This window comes from Herpailurus yagouaroundi, unplaced genomic scaffold (assembly GCF_014898765.1).
Source record: "Herpailurus yagouaroundi ecotype Mexico unplaced genomic scaffold, PumYag 190, whole genome shotgun sequence".
NCBI lineage: Eukaryota > Metazoa > Chordata > Mammalia > Carnivora > Felidae > Herpailurus > Herpailurus yagouaroundi.
Window position 1 is genome coordinate 35,567,116 of NW_024412421.1, and position 27,068 is coordinate 35,594,183.

The following is a 27,068-nucleotide window of genomic DNA, read 5'->3' on the forward strand; positions in this document are numbered from 1 at the left end:
GCTTAACTCACTGAGCCACCCAGGCGCCTCAGCTTCTTAGACTTGTATACATTTCGGTAAAATACGTGGAACATAAAATTGACCGTCTTCACCATTTTTACATGTGCGGTTCAGCGGTGCTAATACCTTCTCCATCTCCAGAACTTTCCCGTCATCCCAAACAGAAACTGTGTCCCCGTTAAGCACTAACCCCCCATTCTCCCCACCCCAGCCCCTGGCACCCACCAGCTTCCCTCTGTCTGTAGGGATTTCGTATTAGTGGAACCAGGTGTGATTCTTGTCCTCTTTGTGACTGGCTTCTTTCACTGAGCATGATGTCCTTAAGGTCCACCCAGCTTGCAGCAGGTGACGGAACTCCCTTCCTCTTTAAGGCGAACTGATACTCCGTTGCATGGGAAGGCCACATTTGGCTTGTCCACGCACCTGTCAATGGATGCTGGTTTCTTCCACCTTTTGGCTATTGCGAATAACGCTGCTACGAACGTGGGCGGTGCGAATATCTCTTTGAGACCCTGCTTTCATTTCTTTTGGGTGTACCCAGAAGGGGGACTGCCGGAGCAAATGACCAGACCCCAATCTTGAAATCCCACAGGCATGAATCTCTCGTGACGTAATTCAGTAGTAAGAGATAGGCCTATGACAGCAGATATTGTAGGGAAGACGGAACTGTCCCAACATCCCTTCAATCATAAGATATGTGTCTGAACTTGGGTTCCCCAGAAGCAGAGCCTGAGGCAAGGATTGGGTGTGGCCCCAGGAAGCACTGGTAGGGGAGTGGGGAAGTGAGGCAAGGAAGGGACAGGGGCAACAGACATGCATTCATGAGGGGGTGACTTCTGAGGGCACTGGATTCAGCAACACCGGGGGCCTTCAGAGATTCTAGAACATGCCTTGGAGTCACCCCACCCACTGGACGAGGAGGTATTTAGCCCCTGATTCTAGTTCACAGTTGGCTGCGGGCTGCTCTGGGGTGGGAGGGGGTTGCTCTTCCTGGACAGGATGTGGGCTCTTGGGCAGCCCCTGCCTCAGTACAGGTGGCCTTCAAGGCCCCCCAGGAAGCCCCCCCCCCAACTCCAGCGGCTGGAGGCCCAGATCAGTGCCCTCCGCTTGGGCTTCTGCTCCCTCTCGCCGGGCAGGCACGTGGACCTTCCTATGACTTCGAGAGACGGGCAGGGTTTGCTGTGCGAGTCAGACAGCAAATCCTAAAACACTGGACCAGACTGCAGGTACTGTCGATACCAGGCCGGCAAACGGGGGCCCAGGGGCACCTCTGCACTCGACGCTCCCACCGGACACACTTCCCCTGCACCTCGGAGCCTGTCCGGGCGAAGCCGGCGTGTGTGAGCAGGCCCTGCTGTGCCCCAGCACCCCTCCACCACCTTGCTTCCCACTCGGGGAGTCTGGGGCCAGAGTCGGTGGGTCTCTGGGAGCAAAGCCTTCTCGGGGAGGCCACGGGCAGCGGCACGGCCTTGGGGGGGGCACCTACCTGATGGTGGTTTTCGTCTCTCAGTCTCCCGTGTCCAGAGACCAAAGAGCTAAGAGCTTCCCCTTGAGGGTTGCACTTGAGGGATGGACTGTTGCAACTGTGGGGAGACGGGATTCAAGATTTCAGAGACAGAAATGGCCATCCGAGAAAGCTAAAATGATGTGTTTTGGCCCTGTCTCCAACCTCTGGAACAGTGCCCAGCTTCCGACAGTCTGATGCCGTTCTGGGGGAGGAAACCTTGTGTTGAGGAAAAGCACATTTGCTTCTGTTCAGTGTTCTCTCTCGTTTTGCAACTTTCATTTCAGAGACCACAGACACGGCGTCTCTGAACAATTCTTCAGCCTCCCCCCGGACACCCAGGTGGTCAGAGCCGGCGCGTTCTTTCCAGGAAGACACAAGGAAGAAACGTTTCCTGAGAAACAACTAGTCTGGCCTCTACAATCCTCGTGGCTCTTTGCAAGAAAACACGTTCCCACAGTGACTGGGAAAAATTCTCCCAGTTAAGTCCTTTTTATCAGAAAGGGATATTATCCCCCAAGTGACCAACTTGCAGAAAACAGACGTGTCTTGCGATTCACAGAATGAACGTTGGCTGTGATTCCCCGGCTCTTTGAGAACAAGTCAACACAGGTCACTTTTAACGTTCCATTTAGAATCTTGGGATCTGAATCCGGCGCAAAATGTGGTCTAATTTGGGAAATAAAAAAAAACAAAACAAAAAAACCAAACAAAATTAGCACCATATTCTATGAAAAGCAGCTGGTTGAGTCCATTGCAAAGTCAATGCTGATGGGTTATTCGTAAGAATATCTGCCTGCTTTTTTCCTCCTCTTACCGCTCTTTTTAAGATTAGTGTTACTGGGGGCGCCTGGGTGGCGCAGTCGGTTAAGCGTCCGACTTCGGCCAGGTCACGATCTCGTGAGATCTCGCGTGATCTCGCGTGAGTTCGAGCCCCAAGTCAGGCTCTGGGCTGATGGCTCAGAGCCTGGAGCCTGTTTCTGATTCTGTGTCTCCCGCTCTCTCTGCCCCTCCCCCGTTCATGCTCTGTCTCTCTCTGTCCCAAAAATAAATAAACGTTGAAAAAAAAAATTAAAAAAAAAAAAAAGATTAGTGTTATTGACATGAATGTACACAGTAAACATTCTTTTGAGAGAGAAAGAGACAGAGAGTGTGTGTGGGAGGGGCAGAGAGAGAGGGAGACAGAATCCCAAGCAGGCTCCAGGCTCTGAGCTGTCAGCTCAGAGCCCAATGTGGGGCTCGAACTCATGAATCATGAGATCAAGACCTGAGCCGAAGTTGGGCACTTAACTGACTCAGCCACCCAGGTGCCCCTAAGATCTTATTTTTAGGTCATCTCTACACCCAGCGTGGGGCTCTTACAACCCTGACATCAAGAGTCGCACGCTCCCCCAACGGAGCCGGCCAGGTAGGTGCCCCACGAACATACACATTTTTGGTCTCAATGACGGTGACTCAAGTCGCAGAAGGGAAGTAGGATTGGGGCTCACTGAGTCCCTGGTAACCTTGAGCCACTCTTTGAATCTGGCCTCTGTTTCTTCATTTGTCATACAAATGGTCTCAACTAAGTTGTCTTTCTCGTGCTACTGCTTATGAAGAAGAAAATTAACGTCGTTAGCGGCAGAGATTTATGCGACGAGTGCCTAGAGCAGCACTGTCCAGAACCTTCCGTGATAATGGAAATGTTCTCTGTACCCCACGTGAGTGCTCTCCGCTTGGGCAGCTGCGGGCCACATTGGGGAGAGCGACGGAGGGACTGAGTTTTAAAACCCATACAATTTAACTCACTGAAAGGTCAGTGGCCACATGTGGCTGGTGACGTGGTACTTAGAAAGCCTGCAAGCTGGCACACAGATCAGGCCTCGGTTTTCTCAACAGAAAAAGAGAACTTTGGATAGATTAGGGCTTCTCAAAATCTTCCACCAAAGTGCAACGTTACAGTCGGAATCTGGTTAGGAAAACAAGCCACTCCAAGTATTTCAAAGACAGGGACTCACTGTAGGGAACTGGGTGTTTTCAAAGCCTCCGGAAACCCCGGGGAGGTGGGGGGGGCCGTGTGTGGAATCAGGAGAGGCTGGACCCAGCCTTTGGGTTTGTTACCCTAAGTGCAATTCAAAGACTCAACAGGTTGGTGCTGCTGCCCAGAATGGCAAGGGAACACAGGGACCGTCACAGAAACTCCCTTGTGCCAAAGCCCGCGAATCCTCTGAGGATGCCAGCAAAGCGGGAGTGGCTTCTGCCTTCCGAAGGTCACGGGAGAGTTTCCCATGGGCGGCACGCGTGCAGCAGACAGAGCTCTGCAGCCGGGAGCCGGGAGAATCCTGGATCTGTCGTCTAGCCCCCAGGCGACATCTGGCAAACGCTTCTAACACCACCGGAGGCTGAACGTGTGCCCCATGGACAGGACTGACATCTGTGCCTTTGCCTGCTCGGGGTCTGTACTCCGTCTCCTGGCGACAGCGCTGTGATCTTCCGTGGGCGCCATCCCTCCCCTACACTCAGTCCATTCCCTTTGGGTTGGCTGCTTTATGTTTGTGTCCAGAAGTGGCCTGGGGATTCAGGGTGGGCAATGAGACGATTAGCTCATATGCCTCCTGCCAGAGGGCTGGGGTCAGGGATGGATATGAACCCATTTAAATCAAAGAGACTCAGTGGTCATGGGCCACTGGGTAAGGAATTTCTCTGTTTGCCTGGGGGAGCTTAAGGAGATAGGATGCAAGGCAGGAGCTTAGGCAGCCATCCTGCCTCCATGAGGGCAGTTTCTGACTGTCAGTAGAGCCAACAGACAGGAAAGCGGAGGTAACAGATGGGGTTATGGTGTGAATGCTGTATCCTCCCAGATTCCCATATTGAAATCCCAAGTCTCAAAGGGGTGGTGTAAGGGCTTGGGGCCTTTGAGAGATGATTAGGCGGTGGGGATGGGGCCATCACAAATGGGATGACTGCTCTAGTGACAGGGACCCCACAGGGCTCCCAGCCCCTTTCACCCTGCGAGGACACGGTGAGAAGGTGTCCCACTGCAGCCCGGGAGAGGCTCCTACCAGAGCTGCTTAATCACTTTTCACAAAAAAGAATTAGAAAGCAACGTAGCACATAGGCTATTGACTCTGGTAAACTTGGTACACTTCTTTACTTAAACTGGATTCAAAGCACTTAGAGAGGGTGTCTGGGGTATCCTTCCTGCTCTCTGCAAAGTGAAGAGAATGCAAATATTTGCTACGTCTTATTGTTAGCAGAGAGGAAACCTGCATCCAGGAGAATAATAATAAAATAAACTCTCCAAACTTCTACACAGAACTAGCAGCTGAGTTTCCAAAAAAAACGCTTTGGTAGTTTACTTTATTTAAAATACTTCCCTCCACCCCAACAGCAAAATTAATTATTTTAATTAATTAAAAAATTAATCAATGAAAATTAATATGTATTTGCAAAAAGCTCAAGCGTTACAGATGCATAGCAGATTTTACTTCTTAAATTGTTCATTCAAGTCACTTTCCGGGATTTTAAACTGTAATTTTATGCTAATTATTTTTTACCCACTTATATTTTATTTAAACGTGCTCTTAAATAAACGAGCAACATGGTTTTTAAAGTTTTAAAAATAATATTACATTTATAACGTAGGGAGGGTCGGTTCCCGCTTTCAGGGTCATCACGTGAAGAGATTTTGGAGGCTATTTACGTGAATGCCCAGCTTTATGTTATTTCTCTTTCTTTTTAATAAAAAATGAGGACGGACCTTACTGTTTTATTCCTTCTTTTTCACTTAATGATAGACTTTGGGCATTCTCCATGCTTATACACGGGTCTTTCACTCTCTAATGGCTGTAGGGTTTTCCTTTGGGTTGTAGTTTATGTAACCAAGCCCCTGTCGGCGAACATTCGGCTTGTTTCCAGTGGCTTGCTGTCACGGATGGAGCCACGGTGAAAATCCTTGTGTGGTTATTAGGAGAGTGTTTCTCAGGATAAACCTCCTGAAGAAGAATTTTAAGTCAGAGAATAGGGGCTTCCTTAAAAGCTACTTACTGGACATAACTGTCACGCCCCTCACAGAGTTTGCGTCCCTCAGCGGGCACTCCCAAATGGATTTCCTTATCTCACACCCTACCTAACATGTGACACTTTTGCAGCTACCTACATTCACAGCTGGGTTTTTAAAAGCTTTTTTTCAATGGTTATTATTTATTTTTGAGAGAGAGAGAGAGAGAGAGAGAGAGAGAGACAGAGCGTGAGTGGGGGAGGGGCAGAGAGAGAGGGAGACACAGAGCCTGGAGGCTCCCAGCGGTCAGCACAGAGCCCGATGCGGGGCTCGAACTCACGAACCGCGAGATCATGACCTGGGCCGACGTTGTCGGCTTAACTGACGGAGCTACCCAGGCACCCTTTTTTGTGTTTTTTTTTGTGTTTTTTTGTTTTTAACAAAACTCTTGGCCGTGTCTAATTACCTTCAGCTGCTATGGTCCTCACGGAACAAGTAAAGCACGGCCCCTTGAACACGAGCTGCCAGTTCAGAGCCTGCAGTAACTGGTCATGTCACCTCCGCCATCTCTCGGTCCCAAGGACAATCCCAATCTACCCACAGCACACGGGCTGACGTGCTCAGCCTTGCCAAGCGTCCACGTGTTGGCAGGGTAGCCAGAGGGCTCCCAGAACTTGGGAGTGCCTCTTCCTGTTTGACTCTCGGGACAAACACAGTCTCAATCTAAGACAGCAGAGCGGTAAGAGAGGCACCTTCTTCCCCTGGATGGTGAGAAGTCGCCCATGTGACCTTTGGAGTCGCCGTATTGTTTTCTCAAAACCCAGGAAAAAGGACCATCTTGATGTTACGTGGCTTCAGTTCTGGGAGGCCTCCCGGAGCCCTGCCTTCACGCCCCTGCTCCCGCTGTCTGCGGGGTCTCTCTCTCCGTCCAAGCCCTACGCCTCCCTGTAGCCCGGGTGTCCGCATTCTGCCTTGACTTCCTGCCCTGGCCCCAGCTTCCCGTGGGGAACGTGATCCCCATGCCGTGGGCGAGGGCTCCCAGCTGAGCTCTCAAGGGGTATGTCCCATCATCCCCTGTGGAACGTCCAGCCTCCGCATGACAAGAGGTATTGCTTCTTCAGCTTGAGTCTCAGGGTGAAAACCTGGACAGGTCCTTGGAGATGGCCCGCTGAGCCATGCAGGAATCTGCGTCAGGTTCCTCGTCCCCTTTTCATCTCCTGCTATAAAGGCCACAGGTCAAATGGGCTTTATCAGCCCACCAATCCCCCCCCCCCCCACCGCCCCCGCCACCTGCCTTGAAGTCACTAGAGGCTGGGGGAGCCCTTCTTGGCTGAGGGCATGAAAACAAGTCTTCTGGGAGGATTTATGGGATGCTTTTCTGGTCTTCACTAAATTTCCCCCTTCACCCTTCTTTTTATCCTGAATATGGATATGATGTCTGGAGCTGCAGTCACTCTGCGTGTCATGAGGCATGGCAGAGAAAACCACAGAGACACGGGATCTGTCTACCAACAGTGCTGGACCACTGACCACACTGTCTCCTCTAGCCTTCTGGTCTTGTGAGAAAATGAAACTGATTATTTATTTATTTGAAGTTTATTTATTTATTTTGAGAAAGAGACCAGGGGAGGGGCAGGGGGTGGGACTGGGGGAGAAAGAGAATCCCAAGCAGGCTCCGTGCTGTCAGCACAGAGCCCGACTCGGGGCTTGATCCCACGAAATGTGAGATCATGACCTGAGCGGAAATCAAGCATCAGGCGCTCAACTGACTGAGCCACGCAGAAGCCCCAAATCTCATTTCTTAAAGCCGCTGTAGTGAGTTTTCCGTTGTCTGCTGTAGTTAAACACGCTCTTAAAGGACACATGTGCTTAATAAATACGATGTATGCATCTAATGGAATATAGCAGAGCCATTAAAGGGATGACACTGCTATTACCTTTACCGATGCCAAGAAGTTATCATGATACATTATGTGGGGGGCGGGGGGGGCGAGGGTCCCAAAGAGCATTTTTACAATCGCGTACATAAGAGAACATACAAACGTACACACCCACACTTACGTTCATGAATTTCTATCTGTAAGAGAGAAAGTCTGGAAACATAAACAGAAAATGTGGGAGTGTGGTGGGATTTCAGGGTGTGTCTTTGTTTCCTCTCGGGGCTCTAGCCTCCGAAAATGACAAGATCTGAGGGTCATCTGAAACCCGAGATGTGGGCATTGAGTCCCCGCTGGGCGAACACGTGGCCCTCCCCAGAGAGGCGCCGTCCCTGGCCCCAGACATGCCATTTTAGCGCCACAGTCACATGGCCCATTTGGAAAGGCCCGTCCCTGGTTTCCTTCTGTCACCGGCAAATACCGAAACGTCGACATGGAATGGTTCAGTTGCACCTGTCTGGGGAACGGGGGTCAGCAGCCAGCAGACAGCCGGGGCGTCGGGGCTCCGGTCTCGGCCAGCTGGGGGAAGCACCTCGAACTGTTAGGGGTGAGCCTTAACTGGGCTGTGGGCTCAAGGCTGTTTATGGTTGTCTCCGACTGCAGGCCAACCGGGGGCAGTGCCGGCTTGGCGTGCTGGGTACAGCGAGATGGGCGTCCGGGAACGGAGACGCGGGAGGCACGAAAGGACATGCACAGACAATGTACTGCAGCGGAGGTAGCAGCCGCGGACCCGCGCCAACCCCACCCCCCACCCCGTGACACAGTGAGGGACTAACTCAGGAGCTTGTCAGCAGTGGGAAGCTGGTGGGCTGGTTAGCAAGAATAAAGCAGGTTAGCCCATCAATGCGACTCTCCACACTAGAGGTCAGCTCTGGGAGCACGAGGACTGTTCCTGGGCTCCCGGAGGGGAACAGAGGCGGGGGCAGCTCCCCTCCACCCCACTGCACGCACGGCGCCATCGGCCTCACTCGTGGTGCTGGCGACACCCCTTGGCTCCTTGCCCTCACACCAGCTGCATCTGTTCTCAGACCTCCACTCCCCACAACAGTGCCGTCCAGGAGAACTTTCTGCAACCAAGGAATGTTCTAGAACCGCACCGTCCCGTGTGGTCGCCACATGTGGTTATCGGAGCACTCGAAATGTGGCTGGTGTGACTGAAGAGCCGAGTGTTTATTTTCATCCAGTGTTAATGATTTTAATTTAAATAGCCCTGCATGGCCGGTGGGTTCTGTGTTGGACAGGGGGACCCGAGGCCGCTGGTCTTTGTTCCCCGACACCAAGGCAAGCGCCTGGCAGAGAGCAAACCCTGCAGTCAATGATGACCTGGTCTGATCTGCTTCTTCCCTGCTAATTTGTTCAGATCCTAGACTTGCCAGAGTGAAGTGGAAGGTTCTCTCCTCAGCATGTGCCCCTTATCTCCCTGAATGATGTTGACCGGCCAGGCCCCGTCTGAGTCTACTCTCTGGACACCTAAAAATAAACAGTAACCCTTGAAAATAATAAAATGTGCAGTTACTGCTCAAAATTTTCAAATGGCCTCATCTATATCCGTCTATGTCATCCATAACTGTATCTACATCATCTATCATCTGTGTTGATATCATCCATTACCTTTGTGTACACACTATCTACCTGTTTTATCCGTCCATCCACCCCTCCATCCGTCCATCCCTCCCTCCCTTCCTCCCTCCATCCATCCCTCCCTTCCTCCATCCATCCATCCATCCATCCACCCACCCATCCATCCGCCCATCCATCCCTTCCTCACTCCCTTCCTCCATCCATCCATCCATCCATCCAATATATGGATGTTATCTATCCATCCACCCATTTGTATCTATCTATCTATCTATCTATCTATCTATCTATCTATCCTCTGTCTATCATCTATCATCTCCAGCCAGCCATCATCTATTCAAGTCAGGATGTAAGCAAGGTCCACACACATTACACGTGACGTCAGCACCCCACTCTTCATTACTAGGCTGTTGGTCTCACCCCCGGAGCAGAGACGTGAGTGTAATTGGGGACCCTCCCGTTTCCCACGCTGGCTCACTTGGGGAGGGATGACTCCCTCGCCCCATGTCCTGTCCGCCGCCTTATCTCTCCATCGGTTGTTGAGGATGCGCTTGCCAAGCTTGGAGCCCAGAGCCCAGAGCTGGCAGCCGGACCATCTGATACGACGCCCTCGGGGAGATTTCAGCACCTCATCATCCTTGCCGTCCCGGCTCCAAGCACTCGGCCCAGCCCACTGCCAAGCACAGCCGTCAGGCCCCACAGCCCTGTTTCACATGCTCGGACACGGCCAGGCCACGTCTAGACAATCCCCAGCACCCAGGAAAACACCCCGGGTCCGGTCAGACTGGATTGAGCCTGACTTCCCGGAGACCGGGAGCCCATTTCGGCACCAATAGCCCTGAGTGCAGTTGCTCGAGAGGGCGGCCCTTCCCACTGAGACAAGGGACTGGAAGGCGGCCCTGTCGCGGCTGGGAAGCAGATTTCCATGAGAGCAGTTCGCTGTTTGCTTTTCTCAAAAGGTGAAACTTGTTCTCGTTTCTCCGTCTTGCACCCCTCTCCTGCCCATTCCGTCATACCTGTTTCATTAAAGCCTGGCACAGTTCTAGCCGTACTATTTACTGTGTGTGTAGAATGCCTCCTTCGATCCTCAACGGTGACTGCTGTGTCTTATCGTTCCTGTCGTATGTGGGTGAGGAAGGGAGCCCAGAGAGGTTAAGTTACTTGCCCAAGGTCACACAGCAGACCTGGGGTTTGAGCCTCAGTCTTTTGAACCCAAAGTTAGGAAGGAACTGATTGTTCAACAGACCGTTCTCCTTCCTGGACGGGGAGGCCCTGGGACATTCAGAGGTGGGGAAGTGGCAGAGCCGGGACGGAGCCTGGGAGGACCCCAGGGATGCTATGGGGACAGGGACCCTCTCCACAAGGCCCTGACCAGCCTGTGGGCCAGGCCGCCAGGGGTCCTTTTGCCCCTCTGCAGCCTGAGCTCCGTGTGCCACGGGGACAGAGTCTTCTTGGGATGGTCCTCACGTATCTCATCCCAGAGAGTAAAAACAGGTGGCCACCTGCCACCAGAGCTCTTGACCGAGCCTGAATCCCAGTCAAGGCCCCAGGACGCACGTACCACCCCCCTGTCACCGATGAGGAAACTGAGGCTCACAGAGCACAGGGACTCACCCAAGGCTCCGCGGCCAGGGATGAGATTCAAAGCCGGGGGCTCCCGGGCATGTTTGTACCCATTGGAGTAGCCACTCTCCGCTCTGACTGAAGCACGTTAGAACCGACTGCAGAGCGTCCGAAAAATACAGACGCCTTTGGACTCCTAGAGACTCACGAACAATTCGTCCGGGGTGGGGTCTCAAAGCTCCCCAAAGCTTCTTGTGTTCAGCCAGGGTCTAAGACCCCGATGCTTACGGTGGGGTCCCAGGGCTGACGGCATCACCTGGGAGCTTGCTGAAAACGCAGCCCCCGCCCCACCCAGACCCTCTGAATGGTCAGGACCTGCATTTTCAACAGACCCCTAAGTGCCTTTCCCGCTTGTTGTGCCAACGGGAATCGCCAGGAGCCTTAAAAACAACCAGCCCTCCTCCTGACTCTACCCCACCCCTGGGCTCTGACTTAATCCATGGGTCTAGGGTGTGACCCAGCTCTGACCCTGGGGGTGGCCCTGCTGAGCTGCAAAGCTGAGGACTGCTAGTTCGGGGCCACTTGTTAAATTAGACTTCCAAGAACGGGTGGTCCTCAGAGTGTCCCTTTCTTTAACGTAGAAAATATTTGCATTTATTAACTGAACGAATGAAAAGAAGTCGCGACACAAAGTGACTGGTTTCTAGGGGCTATCACCTTTCACCCACTTTGTCCGGATTTGGGATGTCCCTAGCCACCCGCTTCTCCCTGCCAACCTGGGAAGAGCGGGCACTCCTCCAGGAGACGTGAACTTAGGGAAAAGTGAATCTTGTCAAGAAAATGGTAACTTTGGGGAACACAGTTCTGGAACACTTATGGCTAATGGATTGTAAAATCAATTGAATGACTCATAAGCAGTGTGTGTGTGTGTGTGTGTGTGTGTGTGTGTGTGTGTGTTTTAATGAAATAGAATAGAATAAACAAGACTAGAATAGAATAGAGAATTCCAGACCACATCAGAAGTGGCAAGAATATGGTTTTGGTTATACTGGGGTGAGGTGCGAAGCATGTTTCTCATCGTGCGTGTGGTACAGGCAGGAACAGAAATCCACCCCGGGGCGGGGGGGGGGGGGCCCCTTTTTTATGACATGTTCTCTCTTAACCATCATGATCATCCTACGCCGTGGGTATTCTTCTTCTCTTATTTTAAGGGGAGGAAGCGGGGGACAAGAGGGCTTCTGTGAGTGTCATAAAGCTGCAGAACCAGTAAGGGGGAGACAGCACCGACCCTGTCCACCTGCTCGTCCAAAGCCGTGCCCCCGGCTGCCCCTGTGGCACTGAGAACCAGGAGAAAGTAAGGCTTCATGGTGGCTGAGCTTCTGGAGCCTAAACGCCCCTGTCCACTTACAGAAACCGCCAACCACGGTCACAGGGCAGGGATTACACTCTAAGGACCCGTTTGTGGAGAAGACGGTGGACCTCCATGCTTCAGGAAACATCTTGGCTGCGTTTCCACGGGGTCCTCCAACAGAGTCCACCCTGGGAGCGGCAGGCGGCCTCGTGGGAAGCCCACCCAAACCCTCGACCTTGGGATTCTCCTGTCGGTCTGTGACTTTGTCTCTGCTCGACCAAAGCCACTCATCCCTATAGTCTCTCTTCCCGGCATCGTCACTATGGATCAGCCCCATGTCTGCAATCACTGGTTCCAACATCCACTAGGACCACAGGCTCTTCTTCTACCTCCCCAGCCCCGACGCAGGGACCCCTCATCCTCGCTGAGGCTTCTGTGTCCTGACTTCTCTTCTTCGTTCCTGACGGTCAGTCCCTTCCTGCCCTTCCTTTTTTTCCTTCCCAGCTAGAGTCTCCACGCTCTAGCACTTTGATGTGTCGCTTACCAACACGCTCAACATGGGCGGCTCCGAGGAACCGGAAAAGGCAAGGAAAGGAAGAGGAAATGAATTCTTCCCCAGAGCCTCTAGAAGGAATGCAGCCTGGCCAACACCTTAACTTCAGCTCCGGAGAGCCGGTGCCGGACGGCTGACCTCCAGAGCCGTGTGAGAGCAGATCTCTGTTGTTTGAAGCCGCCAAGCTGGTGGTAGTTGCAGCAGCAACAGGAGGTTGACACGGTCCTCTGCTTTTGTGAAGTTACGTTAGGGTCTGTGGCACGGGCGTTGGGTGCAGCTGGCGGCCTGCCTGACCCCTGGGTCCCACGTCTACTTGTACACGCCCTTCCTCCAGAGGCTGCACGCACCTGCTCCTTCTCCAGAATGGCTGGAGTCACCTCACCTGGAGGGGCCTGGGGCTCGTGGGCCTCGTCCCAACATCAGGGCCGCCTGTGCCCCCACGGCCAGCGAGTGAGAGGTGCCACATTCCGGGTCCACTGAGCGACTGGGTGCCGCGGATGCTCCAGGGTTCCTGGGGGCCAGGCTGGGGCCCCTGCACCCTTGCTCTGCTCTGCTGTTCCCCTGCACACCCCCCGCCTGCTTCCTTCCCTCCTCAGACGGGCTCCTGAGATCGCTGCCAGGACAGTGAGACAGACGCCATCTAAAGATTAAGCCACGGCCCCTTGGTAGCCAACGAAGTGCACCCAAGAGTCCCGAACCCAGCTCCGTCCCGCCCTGTGTGGCCGAGGTAGCCTCCGAACGAGAACGTAAGGGAACATTCTAGTTGCTAATTAGGAAATAGCCTGCTGGAAAGGGAAGCACGTCGAATCCCAGCAACAGCTACAATGGGCTGAGCATCGGCTGGGTTTCGAGGTCTCTGCACGTTTTCACTTTTCTTCCACAGGGTGACTGGGGTCATTCACTCCCATTTTCGGACCAGCATCTTGGGGCCCAGAGGGGCCAAGTAATCCCACCAGGGTCAAACAGCCACTGTCTGGGAAGGCAGGGATGTCCACCCTGGTCATGCCAGCTCCCCCGTCTGCACACTCTTCCTCCAGACACACTGTCTCTCACACTCCTGTCCTTGCTCAGAAGTAAAGGGTCCTCATGGGTTTACGAAATGATGAGATTCGTTCGGGTGAATGAAACGTTCTGGACTCTCCACGGAGACCAGAGAATTACAAGGGACCTTGGCTTTGGGAAGGCTCAGGCCCCACGGTTCAAACATGTCACTTCCCATGGGCACTTCCCAGCCAGACCCTCGGAAACTAAGCCGACGAGGTCATGAGTTTGAGGAGGCAGCGCAAAGAGAGCAAAGGTCCCGGTCTCGAACCAGCCCTGGGTCGTAAAAGTGGTGAACGGGGACTTGGGAGCCGAGGGCGGCAGACCCTCCCCCCCGCATCTGTCATGACGTTAAATACACACGTATTCAACCCAGCATTTCACTCTGAGGGGTCACCCAAGGGGAATGAAGACCTGTGTCCCCGCACAAACACTTGCTCATTGCGAACAACCCACGCCGGGAGGAGCCCCAGGGTCCACACACGGGGGAGTGGACAGACACAGCGGGGCACGTCCACACAGTGGAGTGGCACTCAGCAGTAAAGAGGGGCCAGCTACGGCACACGCAGCCAGAAGGAGGCATCCCGGGGACTGTGCTGAGGGAGGAAGCCAGACACCCAAGGGCCGGTACTGTGTCTCAGGATGAAAGAGATTCTAGACAAAGCAAAGCCAATCAGTAGTGAGAGCCTGGGGCCAGGGATGGGGACGGTGGGGGCTGATGGCAAAGGGGGCCCCTGCAGGTCCCTGATGTGATGGAACCTCCCACATCTCAACGGGGACAGGGCTCACCTGACCGCACACACGCGTCCAAGTTTATCAAGCTGCACACGTAAGACAGGCGCCTTCTATCTTACGTAAATTACATCCTGAAAGAGTTGATTTGAAGAAATAGGCCCGCTCGCAGACAGATCTGGGTGTGAGTGGAGAGGGCCTCCGACAGTGACAGGGCTGGGGCAAGTGTGTGAGCCCCTGGGGGTTGGTTTGCCCCCTGGAGGGCAGGACGCTAAGGGGGCGGTGGGGTCGCTGGGCCTGGGGCTCTGAAGCGGCCTCTGTCTCTGCAGCCACTGCCCAGCACGATGGGGTGCGGCCTGGCCTCCAGAGTACGCGGCCAGAAAATCCCAGTTCCCAGGCTGCCCTGGGTCCTGGCGGGAGCTCCCAGGGTGCGCCTCTGTGTTCCCAGGTCCATCCGCGGTGCCCTTCAGGGCTCCTCGATCTTGCCTCTCCCTCTGGAGTCTCCTGTCGAGGAACCAAGGCCCTCTCTGCCCCTGGCCACTCCCAAACTTGTGTGTCTCTTCACTCTGGGTTGGAATCCTGACTTTTCCGTCTCCTCTGCAGGCGTGGACCCCCTTGTCCCCACGTCTGCAGCTCACTTCTGCAGAGGCCGAGCTGGAGCCCCAGTCCGCGGCCCGGGGACAGGCGCCTTCCCAGCCCTAGCCCTCCTGCCAGGTGATTTCAATTTGCCGTGACCTTGAACAAAGCATTGTTCCATGTGAATCGTATGTGCATCCGGTTACGTTTTAATTACCGACTCTGGTCCGAGAGAAACCCAGAGCAGCCCCCGAAGGCCTGGTTCCTGCCACCTTCTCCGCTCGCCCACAGCCTCCCGGTGGCTGAGGCCTCCAGCCCTTTTGGCCCCGTCCAGGCGCTGGGCGGTTTACGGAGCCGACGCGGTGCTGACCGTGGCTGCACGCTTTCTCGGGGCAGGTGGATAGCACCCGGGCCACGTGGACGCTGTGCACGCGCCGTCCATCCGACCCTCGCGCCGGCAGCGTGGGCCCCTGACGCCGGCCGCGTGGTCGGATTTGAGTCCTTCACCCTTCAGATGTTCTCGGTAGCACGGCTGCGTAATCAACGACTCTAACACTGAGTGGCTTGTGACAACGGAGGGCTTTTCCTCTGCCTATGAGTCTGCAGGGTTCGCGGGGACCGCTGGTCTCTGCTCCGTGCCTCATCTAGACGGCGTCTCCCTGTCTTCGCACAGCCTCTCCAATGGGTTGCTCCGGCACGGCGGCCACGAGGAAGCCGCATTTCCCACGAGGTGGCTCAGGGCTCCGGGTGTTCTGACAGCCCAGGGCAGAAGCTGGAGGACTTTTGTGGCCTAGCCTCAGAGGTCACCTGTGTCGCCTAGGACCAGCCCTGACTCAGGGCCCACAAGGCACGGGTCACGGGGGGCCCGTGTGCACCAGGTCCTGGGCCAGCTGTGAACTAACCAGAGGGGGGCCAACACTAAACACAGGAACACCCACCGAACCAAGAGGCGGAAGGTGCCGGGAAGGCAAATGTGGCAGGACCAACGACGGGGGACGGTGGGCAGCGAGTGATGCCACACAGGGGAACGGGGATAGCCTCTCAGAGGGTGGGCGTCTGAGTGAGGTCCGAGGAGCATGGGGAGGGAGGCTTTCTGGGGAAGAACTCCCAGGCAGAGAGAGTGGAACAGCCAGTGCCAAGGTCCTGAGGCAGGTATGACCCTGGGGCCCTGTTTCAGTGCGACCGGCAAGGTGGTCAGTGTTTGTGGGAACTTGCCAAGACCTTGAGCGCAAAGTGAAGTGGGAAGCCCCTGGAGGGCAGAGGGACCACACGTGCCAGGTTCTGAAAGAGTCACCACAACTCAGAGCGTGAGGGGCTAAGGGACCAGCTCCCTGAAGTCCTCATTTTCCAGGTGAGCACGCTGGCTCAGAGGCTCCGAGACAGATCCTTCCTGCCGTTCCCTCCACCTGCAGCCCCCCAGGCCTCACCCTTGCTGGTCAGGCTCATCGGGGGCAGCTCCTGATGAGTCCAGCCGCTGCAGGAGGGCTGGTGCCAATGCTGAAGACTGAGCAACACGGCCGGTGTGGGGCAGGTGACGGTGACCCCGGGGTGCGAGAGGCCGTGGGGTTGGACCCCGACCGATGGGGCCGGCAGAGGCGTTGGTGATGCTGAGCCTGAGCCTGGCCTCCGTCTCAGGTGTGGCCGCCCTGCGACCTTTTGAGAGCTCGTGAGCTCCCACAGATTTGGAAAATGTGTCTCTAGTAAAGATGAGGGGCCAACACGACGGTAAAAACCTCCAACAGGCTGGGCACTGCAGGCTGCCCCCCGGAGCACGGGCTTTACTGTTGTGTGTTGGTTACGTGGCCTCTGGCTTGGAGGAACACGGCCGCTTTGCGTGTGCGCTTCTAGAAGGGGAGGCTGGTGAGGGTGGCCGGGGGTCCGAGCTCTGCGTGAGCTCCACCTCCCACCAAACGTGCCGAGTGTGGCACCCAGTCCTTGCTATGACGGAGATGCCCTTGACAGAGCCGTGTATAACGCCGAGCGCCGTGACCGGGGAAGTGGGGATACAGACGGGACCCCCTCGGCGGAACTGCCCAGTCCTGCGCCCCTTCTCCCCGTCAGCATCCCCAGAGATTTGTGGGACCCCCCTCCGCCAGTGAGGCCACAGAAAGCCGGGGGCTCCCAGAGGAGGAATAAGTCCACCCCACCCTGCAGGGCACCTTGGGAGGAGGTTGAATTCTAGGGTGAGACCGAGCAGTCGGGATACCTGTCTCCTCCCTAAACGTTTACGAGCTGGCCCTGAGGGTGTGTTTTAAGGAAGTCTGGCTTTAGCACAAAGTGGTTTTCATCCCTAAGACAAAATGCTGGCATTTAACCCAAACAACTTTGGATAGATTTGTTTTCTTCTCTCTTTTTGGGAAAAGAGAAGTCATCGATTGGGCAAACACAGATGTGTTTGGTGTTTAAGGCAGTCCGCAGCGCGTGCGGCTCCGCCCGGAAGTCTCCCGGCCGGAAGCGGCCCTCAGGGCGCTCATCGGCGCTGTAATTGGGAGGCAGCTGATGACAGAGAGTGTCAACGTTCGATTCCGGGGTTCAGTGGCTTGGGACATCTGCTGGATGTTTCCGCGTGATCCTTTCACATCGGGGTGTGCAGAGAAGGGACTCTAAGTTCTGTGGTGAAAACCCAGAAGCCAGCTCTGTCATCGGCCCGAAACTACGCTCAGACTCCTACTTCTACGTTATTAACAAGGCTTTTCCCGACACTTCCCATTTCAGCCCCTTTACATGCAAGAGAATCACCGCCCCTAACACAGCACGCGTGTCCGGCCGCACCGTCCCTGGTGGCTGTGCCAGCTGATCGCGGCCACCGCTCTGCTCCCAGCGAGACCCTGCCGGGGACCGCGACTGGCGTGAGCCTCGCGGTGTGGCGGCCGAGGCTGAGCCGCGGAAGGTGAGGTGAAGCCGAGGGAAGGCGTCCTTCTCTCCAGCCCCACCTGAGGCCCCCACCGACGTGAACCGCTAGCCAGGCGAGCCGGACGACCCACAGGTGGTTCCAGCCCCCACCTCGAGGGCTCCTGGGTGACGCCATGTGGGGACAGCACGGGACGGCCCCTGCTGATCTCTGCGCGACGCACGGATTCGTGAGCAAAACGAACACTGTCATTGTCTGAAACTGCCACGTTTTGGAGAGGTTTATCATGCAGCCAGAGACGATTTTGATCTCAACTGTAAGTCGTCTCGCGAGACGATTAGTTTGGTTTTGATCGTGCACTTGAAAACACAGAAGAAAAGTTTTTTAAATCAAGGGTGAAATTCGCGAACAAAATCGTTTTAAAGTACAATTCGGTTGCATTTAGCACATTAACAGTGTTGTGAAGACATCACCTCTCTCCCGAGTTCCAAAATATTTTCATGCCCCAAGAGCAAAGTGTTTGTTAGCGATTGCCTCCCATTGCCCCCTCCTGGCAGCCACCCACCCACCTGCACTCTGTGTCTGGATCTCCCTGTTCTGGACGTTTCACGTGAGAGGAACCCTACGTATGCGGCTTTCTTTTAGCAGGCTGCTTTCACTGGGCATAACGCTTTCAGGGTTCGCCCCTGTGGCGGCCGGTGTCAGTGTTTCCTTCCTGACTGTCGCTGAGTGACATCCCAGCATACGCATAGACAGACCACGTTTGGTTTTTCCGTTCATCGCCTTCTGGATCCTTCTGGGTTGTTCCCACTTTTTGGCTGTCGTGAATGGTGCTGTTGTGAATGTCGACGTGCACGTGTTTGAGTCTCTGTTTTCAGGCCTTTGGGGATGGACGTAGAGCGACATGGTTGGAAAGATAACGTATTTCTTTTAAACACCAGCAGCAAAGGGGCGCCTGGGTGGCGCAGTCGGTTGAGCGTCCGACTTCAGCCAGGTCACGATCTCGCGGTCCGTGAGTTCAAGCTCCGCGTCGGGCTCTGGGCTGACGGCTCGGAGCCTGGAGCCTGTTTCCGATTCTGTGTCTCCCTCTCTCTCCGCCCCTCCCCCGTTCATGCTCTGTCTCTCTGTCCCCAAAATAAATAAAAAACGTTGAAAAAAAAATAAAAAAATAAAAATAAAAATAAAAAAATAAACACCAGCAGCATGCTTTTCAATCTTACGCGTGTAATACCGAGAGGTCAGGAATCTCTCACTGAGTCACCTGAAGCATCAAGGGCACCAGGTAAAACATGGCATTTAAAACCTATTATTATGGGGCGCCTTGGGGGCTCAGTCAGTTGAGCGTCCGACTTCGGCTCAGGCCATGATCTCACAGGTCGTGGGTTCGAGGCCCCCGTCGGGCTCTGTGCTGACGGCTCGGAGCCTGGAGCCCTGCTTCCGATTCTGTGTCTCCCTCTCTCTCTCTCTTTCTCTCTCAAAAATAAATACGCGTTAAAAAAGTAAAAATAAATAAATAAAACCTATTACTATATTTCTTAAGAGATCAACTTCTTACCCTAGAAAAAGGCATTGGAAAGTGGCTGTTTGCTCCTCTTTGTGACTCAGATTTATGGAAGATGGTTCACAGCATTTAGAGAAAAGGTTACCTGCGGTAGGTCAAACGTGCAACCGCCATCTTTCTGGGTTAGAACAATCGCATGTTGGCAACTTCCCGGGGATCCACCTGAAATAAATTCGGGGTGGGATCGGTGGCACAGGAACCTGACCGTGCCTGACCAAATGAGGCCAAGCCCTGAAGCTTGATTTTCTCATGTGATGAGAATTCCAAAGATGAACTGTCCAGCACGTTGCAGCGGCCTCAGGGACTTGCTAAAAACTGGGTCCCCTTCCAGCTCACCGCCTTCCCACCCTCGGCACACGCGGGAAGCCTGCACCTCAGGCACGGAACAGGCAAGAGGAAGGGAAGCGGGGTGTGTGTGCCAAGATTTTATTAGACACGCGTGCACACACATACCAACACGTGCACGCACCCACGCACGTGCGCACACACACGCATGCGTAGGCACGCACATGCGCACACCCCCATGCGCGTGCACTTACACGTGCGTGCGCGCACACGCACACACAAGCCCTCCCAGGGACCAACTCTGTGGACAATCATCTGTTCACATGGTTGGCCAGGACAGGGTCATTTGGCCACCCTTAACTGCCAGGGGTGCTGTGTATTTTTAATTTTAACAGATGTTTTGTTTTGGAATAACTTTGGAGTCACAGAAGGGTTGTCAAGACGGTACAGAGTGCCCATGTACCCCGCGCCCAGTTTCCCCAGATGTCTCTAGCTTCGGTAATGACGGCACGTTTTCCAAAGTGGGAAGTCGACACCGGTGCGTTACTGTTAACTGAACCCCACGCTGTAGAACCATCCGGGACCCCACCCCGCATTCAGTCTCCGGGTCTCCTTAGCCTCGGCTGAGCTGCCTCCATTTCTCAGACTTTCCTTGTTTTTCCCGACCTTGGCAGTGTCGCAGAAGACAGGTTGGAGATTTTGCAGAATGTTCTTCAACTTGGACTCTGTCTGTCAACCTGGGCTTTTTCTCGTGGTCACACCGAGGCATGTGTTTGGGGAAGCAGACCACAGAGATGACGTGCCTTCTGTCACACGGCATCGGGCGGGGAGGCATCTCCACGTGACCCATCACTGGGGATGTTCACTTCCTTCTGCTGGTTAACATCGTGTCTGCCGGGCTTCTCCGCCATCAGATCCCTGCTAGTCCCCGGCCAATGCTCTGTTCTTTGGAAGCGAGGCACCGAGCTGAGCTCACACTCAAGGGCGGGGTTAAGCTCCACTTCCTGGAGGGAAGAGCATCTATATCCACTATGTAAAGTTCTTCTGTAGGGAAGAAGGATGGCTATATTATTGCCCTGGATAAGGGGCGCCTGGGTGGCTCAGTCAGTTAAGTGTCCCGCTTCGGCTCGGGTCGTGATCTCACGGTCCGTGGGTTCAAGCCCTGCATTGGGCTCTGTGCTGACAGCTCAGAGCCTGGAGCCTGCTTCAGATTCTGTGTGTGTGTCTCTCTCTCAAAAATATATAAACGTTAAAAAAAAAAAAAAAAAGACTGGGGTCCTTCTGGTAAGGACATCGGGGATCACGGCTATTGTACCCTCAACTGTAAATGGAGACGCCAGTGTCTGCCTTACCCATGCGAGAAGACAGTGTTCACACTTAATGCTGGGCCTCCCACAAGTTCGGAATGACGGTTGGGGTTCTCATCCGGTGAGTTTCTTTGAGACTTATGTCCTGGAGACTCGAGGGGACACTGGGGACACAGTGTGGCAGGAACAGCTAGTTGCCATCAGTATGTACTTTCCCTTTTCCTTTGGTGGTAGAATCCCAGGGTGTCAGGAGGCACGAGGCTGCCTCGTGAAGGATTACACTGCCCCGCCTGCAGGGCGCGGGCCTGTAACGAGCTTCTGGCCCATGGGATACGGATGGCAGGAAGGTTGGAGACCTTCTAAACTAAGGGTCTAAACTAAGCCACGGTCTCTCAGATGGATGCGTAGGAAGAAGAAATTCGGTGCTGCATAACAATCCCTTATACGTAATATCACATCTTGCTTATCCAGCTCAAATTAAAAAAAAAAAAAATTAACAAACAGAAATTGGGTGCTGGTGCTTACTTTTCACTCAACTGGAAATTTTTGGTAGGGTAGTCTGTCCCTGGGGTCAAAGCTGTGGCATCAGTGTTGCCTAAAAGATTTCCTCCGGAGGCCCATAAATTCCGTACCCGTGAGTGACTCAGATTACCGGGAATCCTAACCAAAAAGAACGTGGCCCGAGCCACGCCACTTTGGTGCACCTCTGTGAACACATCTGTGGGTGCTGGTACCCCTCACACAGATAATTAGGAAGAGCCAATGCATTTCGTAGGTCAGATGCTCAGTACGGTGCCTGAAAGGTCACGTGGGTCTCAATAACGTTTGCTTCTATGTTTGTTAGCGTTATCGTGATTATTACCGAAATGTTTGCAGGATTAAAGAAGAAGCATTTACAATCAGGTCAGAGTCCATCATCTTCCCCCCCGCCCCCCACCCCCTTTCTTTTGGTCTTTTTGTGAAACACAACTATAAGCTGCAATCCTAACGAGGCTTGTGTTGAATGTATGAACCGATTTCCAAATTTGGGACACACAAACCAACTCAGGGCATGGGAATTAGTCTGCATTCCGGATCGATTAGGGAAAGAGTGTGCAGTCACTATGACCTTGTGAGACACATCAGATAAGAGGGAGACACCACTGTTGTGTGTCACCGTCAGAAAGAAAAAGGAAGATGCGTCTGAACGCCTCGCAGAGTTCCCTGCGAAAGTGCAAGAAACGGCGGGCCCACGTCGGAAGGAAGGCACGGACTCAAGGACCCCCCAGCCGGCCCCGGGGACGGGGCGATCCGATGGAGACGAGCGGCTCACCGAGTGCTCGTAGCCAGAGGAACACCCACTCTACCAGGTCACCAGCTCTCTTTTTCTGTCAGGCAAAAACGCGGAGTCTCCCCAGAGAGAACGGAATATTTGCTCTCAGCCCAGAGACCCCAAAGGACCAGGGCTCTTTCCCCGAGATTACAAGAGAGAAAAAAAGAAAGTTTAACTGCATAGCTTTGCTGGGTCTGGATGTTCTTGCCAACCCCACACTATGAGCTAAAGCCCCTGGCATTTGAGTCAATGAAAAATGAATAATGCACTTAGTTAAATATTTCCTTCCACCATGAAATCCTGGGTCGCCCTAATTCCTTTCCCGTCTTGACGTTTTCACTGCTCCTTGTGATGGGCTATCTGTAACGGGCCTGGCGCTGTGTTCCGCGTCCTGTTAGGCGCCTTTGAAACTGAACCCCTTCACCCCACATTACTTCCTCCCCTGGAACCGCTCGATCTCTGCTCAGCAATCCCCTTAGAGTTGTAACTTCCATTTTTAAAAAGCTGATAAAAACGTGGAGATGTTTGAACCCCATCCAGGGAAGTCGACTTCCAAGCTATGCAAAGAGGGGAGAGCGGGGGGGGGGGGGGCGGGGGACGAACAGGGTTGAGTCGTGGGCAGAACGCAGACGCGAGTGGCGGCTTGGTCCCAGGACTGCCGGCTCGCCGAGCCTTCTGGGTAGCTGGTGGTCCATTTTTGGCACATGCGCGGCCTCAGCAGCACCGTCTGGGGGGCGTGGGATTACTGTAGACATTTCTATGTGGTCTGATGTGTGCTTACTCATCTTTCCGGTTAAGGGGCTGACGTCGTGGAAGGAGGGCGCGACTAGGTCGGAAGTGGGCTAATTGCATGGAAATACAATAAGGGGTCTCATCGTGTGGACTCTTGGGTACCCTTTCTTCTTCAGCGAGAGGGAAGTTGTCGGCTTTGCTGCGGGGTGGGGAGGCTGGAGGGCAGAGGGAGCGGGAAGGAGCCCAGGAGGACGGCAGACTGTCCTGCCCAGGAGAAAACGGACTTCTTTTTTCTGCAGGGGGGGTGGGGGTGGGGTGGGGTGGGGGTGGGCTACACCAGGGAGGGGGGCCTTCAGCTGTCCGCGGATCCGGGCCTGCTCCTCTTAGAATGTGCCTCTCAGGGTCTGTGCACACTGGCTCCTGTGCAGGATTGCCCAACGGGGATCCGGACGGTGGGGTGGACAGCCTGGAAGAGACTCTCCTCACCCCTTCTTCTCTGCACCTGCCCCCGGCTTCCAGCTCATCCCTTCCTCTGTGGTCCTGGTCCCGCTGCCATCCCCCCCCCCCACCAGGTCCCCACGGCTGGCTGCTCCCACGCATGCCCACACTGCTCATGGTCCCCTCCACGGCTTCTTGGTGGTGGAAACAACTCCCTCTATTCAATTCCATCTGGTGGAAGTTCCTTCAAGGTTTGTTTGCCCAGCAGAGGAGGGGGGCAGGGAAGCGGGGCAGCGAGGTGGTTGATGCTAGAATCTGCCGGGACCCTGGGCTCCTGGGGCGGCCGCACAACAGGGGGTGGGTCTTTCATGCAGGCCCTGGAGTGCGGCCCCCAAACGTGGCATGTTTTCTGGCCCCACGAGTGGCCTGCACGATGGCGAGGGCTCCGATCCTGCAGCCTGGGTCTGCAGGTGAAGAGGTGACAGGGGGCCAGAAATCTCAACCATGCGGCACCTGGGGCTGCCTCGGGCTCACTGAGGGGTGACAGTGGGTGCCCTGAGCAAGGTGGCTGCGGCCTCTGCACTGATGGGACACCTGGCAGTGACAGCTCACTGCAAGACTCACTGCCCTGGCACCTGCATCCGTGCAGAAGAGGAGGCGGGAAATCCGGGCACCTCCGGGCTCTGCCGTCACTCCCCAAGGGCGGCTTCTGCTCAGCTCCACGGACTGCTGGGCCAGGACTAGACGTCAGACACAAGCCTGCCAGGATCGTGGGTTCAACCTGGGAATGTGGGTCGGGGGAGAGGTTCCATTTTGCTGGACCTGCAGAAAGGATGTCTTGGAGGCTATAGAAAGATGTGCTTTCTGCCTGTGCACCCTGAGATCCGGGGAGAGGGGGAAGAGACCCACAGAAGAGTCGGGGGCGAGCGGCATAGACAGAACGCAGCCCGGGGGTCCTAACTCCTTCCAGCTCCTAGCTCCGGCTCTCCCGGCCCCTGCTACCTTCCTGCCCGAAGCTCCCGAAGCTCCGGACTCCAGGAGAGGCCATGGCCTCTCGAGCAACGTCCCCTTTTCTACCTAAGCCAGAATAGGCTTTCGTTGCTCCAAGTTACGCCCTAAATTATCTGCGCAGGAGGAGTTGATCATCGTCTGGAGGGGAGACCGACAGGGACAGTCCCAGGGCGGGGTAACGGGAGCGTGGAAGGGACTCTGTTCCTGAGGGTGGGGGGCTGCTGGGAGAAGGTGAAGCCTAAACTATCTCAGAAGAGTGAGCCTGTGTTCAGGTAGGAAGGAGAAGTGCCCCTGTTTGCACACGCCCTCACAGTGTGTGTCTCGTCTCCTGGCTCAGGTGGGGAGCTTCTCAGAGGCAGGTGCTGAGAGGGCATGTTTTTACCATACTGAGGTGGTTGGGTGACGCTGAAATCTTCCGGGGTTCGGACTTGCTTTTGCCCAGGGGAGTGTGATGAGTTATGGGAGCCACAGGGTTCTTGAAAGAGCCATGGAGGAGGGGCTATTTGAGTTGGGTTTTGAAGGATAACTAAGAGTTCTCTTCAAAAACCGAGGGGTTGAATAATCGAGGAGTCCTCTGGCGGACTCAGCCATGGCCACGCCTCTCTGCCTCCCTGAGAACACCTGCGTGGGGTGTTAAGTTTTATCCAGAAACAAGGCAAGGATGGTGCAGTGGGTGTCAGGGAACAGAGTCAGACGGATCGGGCCCAGGCAAGTCCCAGCTCCACCAGCGCGTGGTCTTGGGCCACGAAGTTCATCTCTGAGCCTCGGTTTCCACATCCGTGCAACGCGTTTGCCTGCACCCACCTGGCACCTGCCTGGAAGGCACCGAGGCCACGTTGGGAAAGCACGCCCTCAGCGCCGGGCCACACGGGCGTGCTCGTTGGTGCCGACAGCGGGAGCCCGTGGGCCATACCGTCGCAGAGCCGCCGAGGCAGAGCAGCTGACGGGAGAACAAACCGCTAGACTACGCTAGACTAGAGATGCAAGTTTTGATCTGTCGCGCATTGGGGTTATTTTAGAGATTTTTATCGCACTATCGCCCTCCGGCCCCTGCGTGCGCTCCTTCGGCATCCCGACGAGGATCGCGTCAGGGGCATGTTGCTTGGGCATATTCGGTGACTGACTGAATCGAGCCGCCCTCCCCACCTGGCCGCAGCTGGTTCCCGGCCAGCATCACAGGGCACGGCCAGATGTCACCGAGCACGTCTGGAACCACAGCCGGAACTTCCTGCCTTCCTCCTCTGTCGGCTTCTCAGCAAGGGCTGTAGGCGCTTTGCTCATTGATCATTCTCCCGTTTTACAGACGTGCAAACTGAGGCTTGGACTGGCTGAGGATCGATGCCGAGGGCACAGAGGCCAGCTGCTGCCCGGCGAGCGCTGCTCGGTGCGGAAGCATGACCTCAGGCCTTCCTGTGTCGGGGCTCAGTCGATCCGGAGATCAACACTAGGAGGTACCATTCTCAGAACCACACAGCGAATCAAGAAACGCCCTTCTGCGACTTCGTTCCTGAGGCCACACACTGCTAGGACCAGAATGGACACGGCATTATTCGGATGAGGCCTCGGGATCCAGAGCCTGTGCTCCCAAAGCCTGCAGTGTAGCTCGGCCGAGCCTGGGCTTCCCCGAGCAGAGCCTGAGTCGTGACGGTATGCGTGGTCTGCTGGGGGCAGACCGGGAGCCGAAAGGCAATAGCGGATTCCTCCCCGAGTGGTCTCCGCCGTGGGCACAGCTCGCCTCAGGGCCCTGCGGTGGGGAACGTCCCATGGCTCCTGACCCCTGTCGAATGCTGCTGTGGACATTGGTTCACTGGCCCTTTTGGCCTGTCCCGTGTGTGGGCCGCGAATGTCCTGAGACAGTCCAGGAAATGCAGGAAGCTATCGCCCTGGGAGGGGCTGTCTGCCGGCGGCCCCCGGCCACGCTGAGGGCCCCCGCACAGCCTCTGAGGTAAAAATCTCTGCCTGCAGCCCTTTCACACCTGTGTTCTCGACTCTTCCCAAGTCCCACTGGAACGGGGCTGGATGACACAACCACAGTGGGCGGGAACCTTGCCGGTTGTTTGACTATTGAGGGCCCCACCTGCCTCCTGGAAGAGCTGGGCACATCACTGACAGCCCCTGTCCTTGTCCTTCTGGCGGAGGCAGGGGCCAGCACCAACGGGCAGGCGTGGACTCTCCCAGCCGAGGTCCCAGAGGGCCACACTCCTCCCTGGCTTTGCCTGGACAGCAGGATGTCGGGAAGGAAAGGTTGGCCCGTCTCCTCTCGCAGCCCCGAGTTCTGGGTCATGGGGACGGGGCCCACTCAGCCTAGGGGCTCTAGCCTGAAGCACAGGCACTGAGGACAGAGCTGTGCACTCAGCAAGATGCTGGTGTTGAGGCCACTCCTCCAGGGGCCTCGGCGTCCTGTGAGTGTGATGGATGGAAGTCTGTCCACTGACGGGGTGGTGGCTCCTGGCCTCAGGGAGCTTCCTGAGCAGAACAGGCCTGCAGACAGGGTCCAATCGCCTTCTGCTGTGTTCCCCCGGCCACAGGGGTGCCCGTGCAGGGAAACCCTGTGCTGCCACTGGGTCAGGAGTGTACAAAGACTAACTCACTGAATTTTTGCAACTTCCCCGTGAGCTGGGTGGCGTGGCCATCCCCCTGCGAGCCATGACAGAATGAAGCCGGGACCCAAATCACCTGTGGAAGGGCGGAAGCTGGTCCGTTGCAAAGCAAACACCTGAGGCCACATGGCTCGGCTTAGAAATTCGTAGGTAAAAC

General features: G+C 55.2%; 1 long non-coding RNA gene across 1 annotated transcript in view; it reads right to left on the reverse strand.

Annotated features, from left to right (window-relative positions):
* Positions 1 to 1,095: 1,095 nt before the first annotated feature.
* The window catches only part of LOC121009901 (uncharacterized), a 125,865-nt gene continuing 99,892 nt past the window's right edge, over positions 1,096 to 27,068 (reverse strand). The window contains exon 3 of the long non-coding RNA XR_005780906.1: positions 1,096 to 1,583. This is a non-coding gene — a long non-coding RNA (uncharacterized LOC121009901). The remainder of the gene's footprint in view (positions 1,584 to 27,068) is intronic.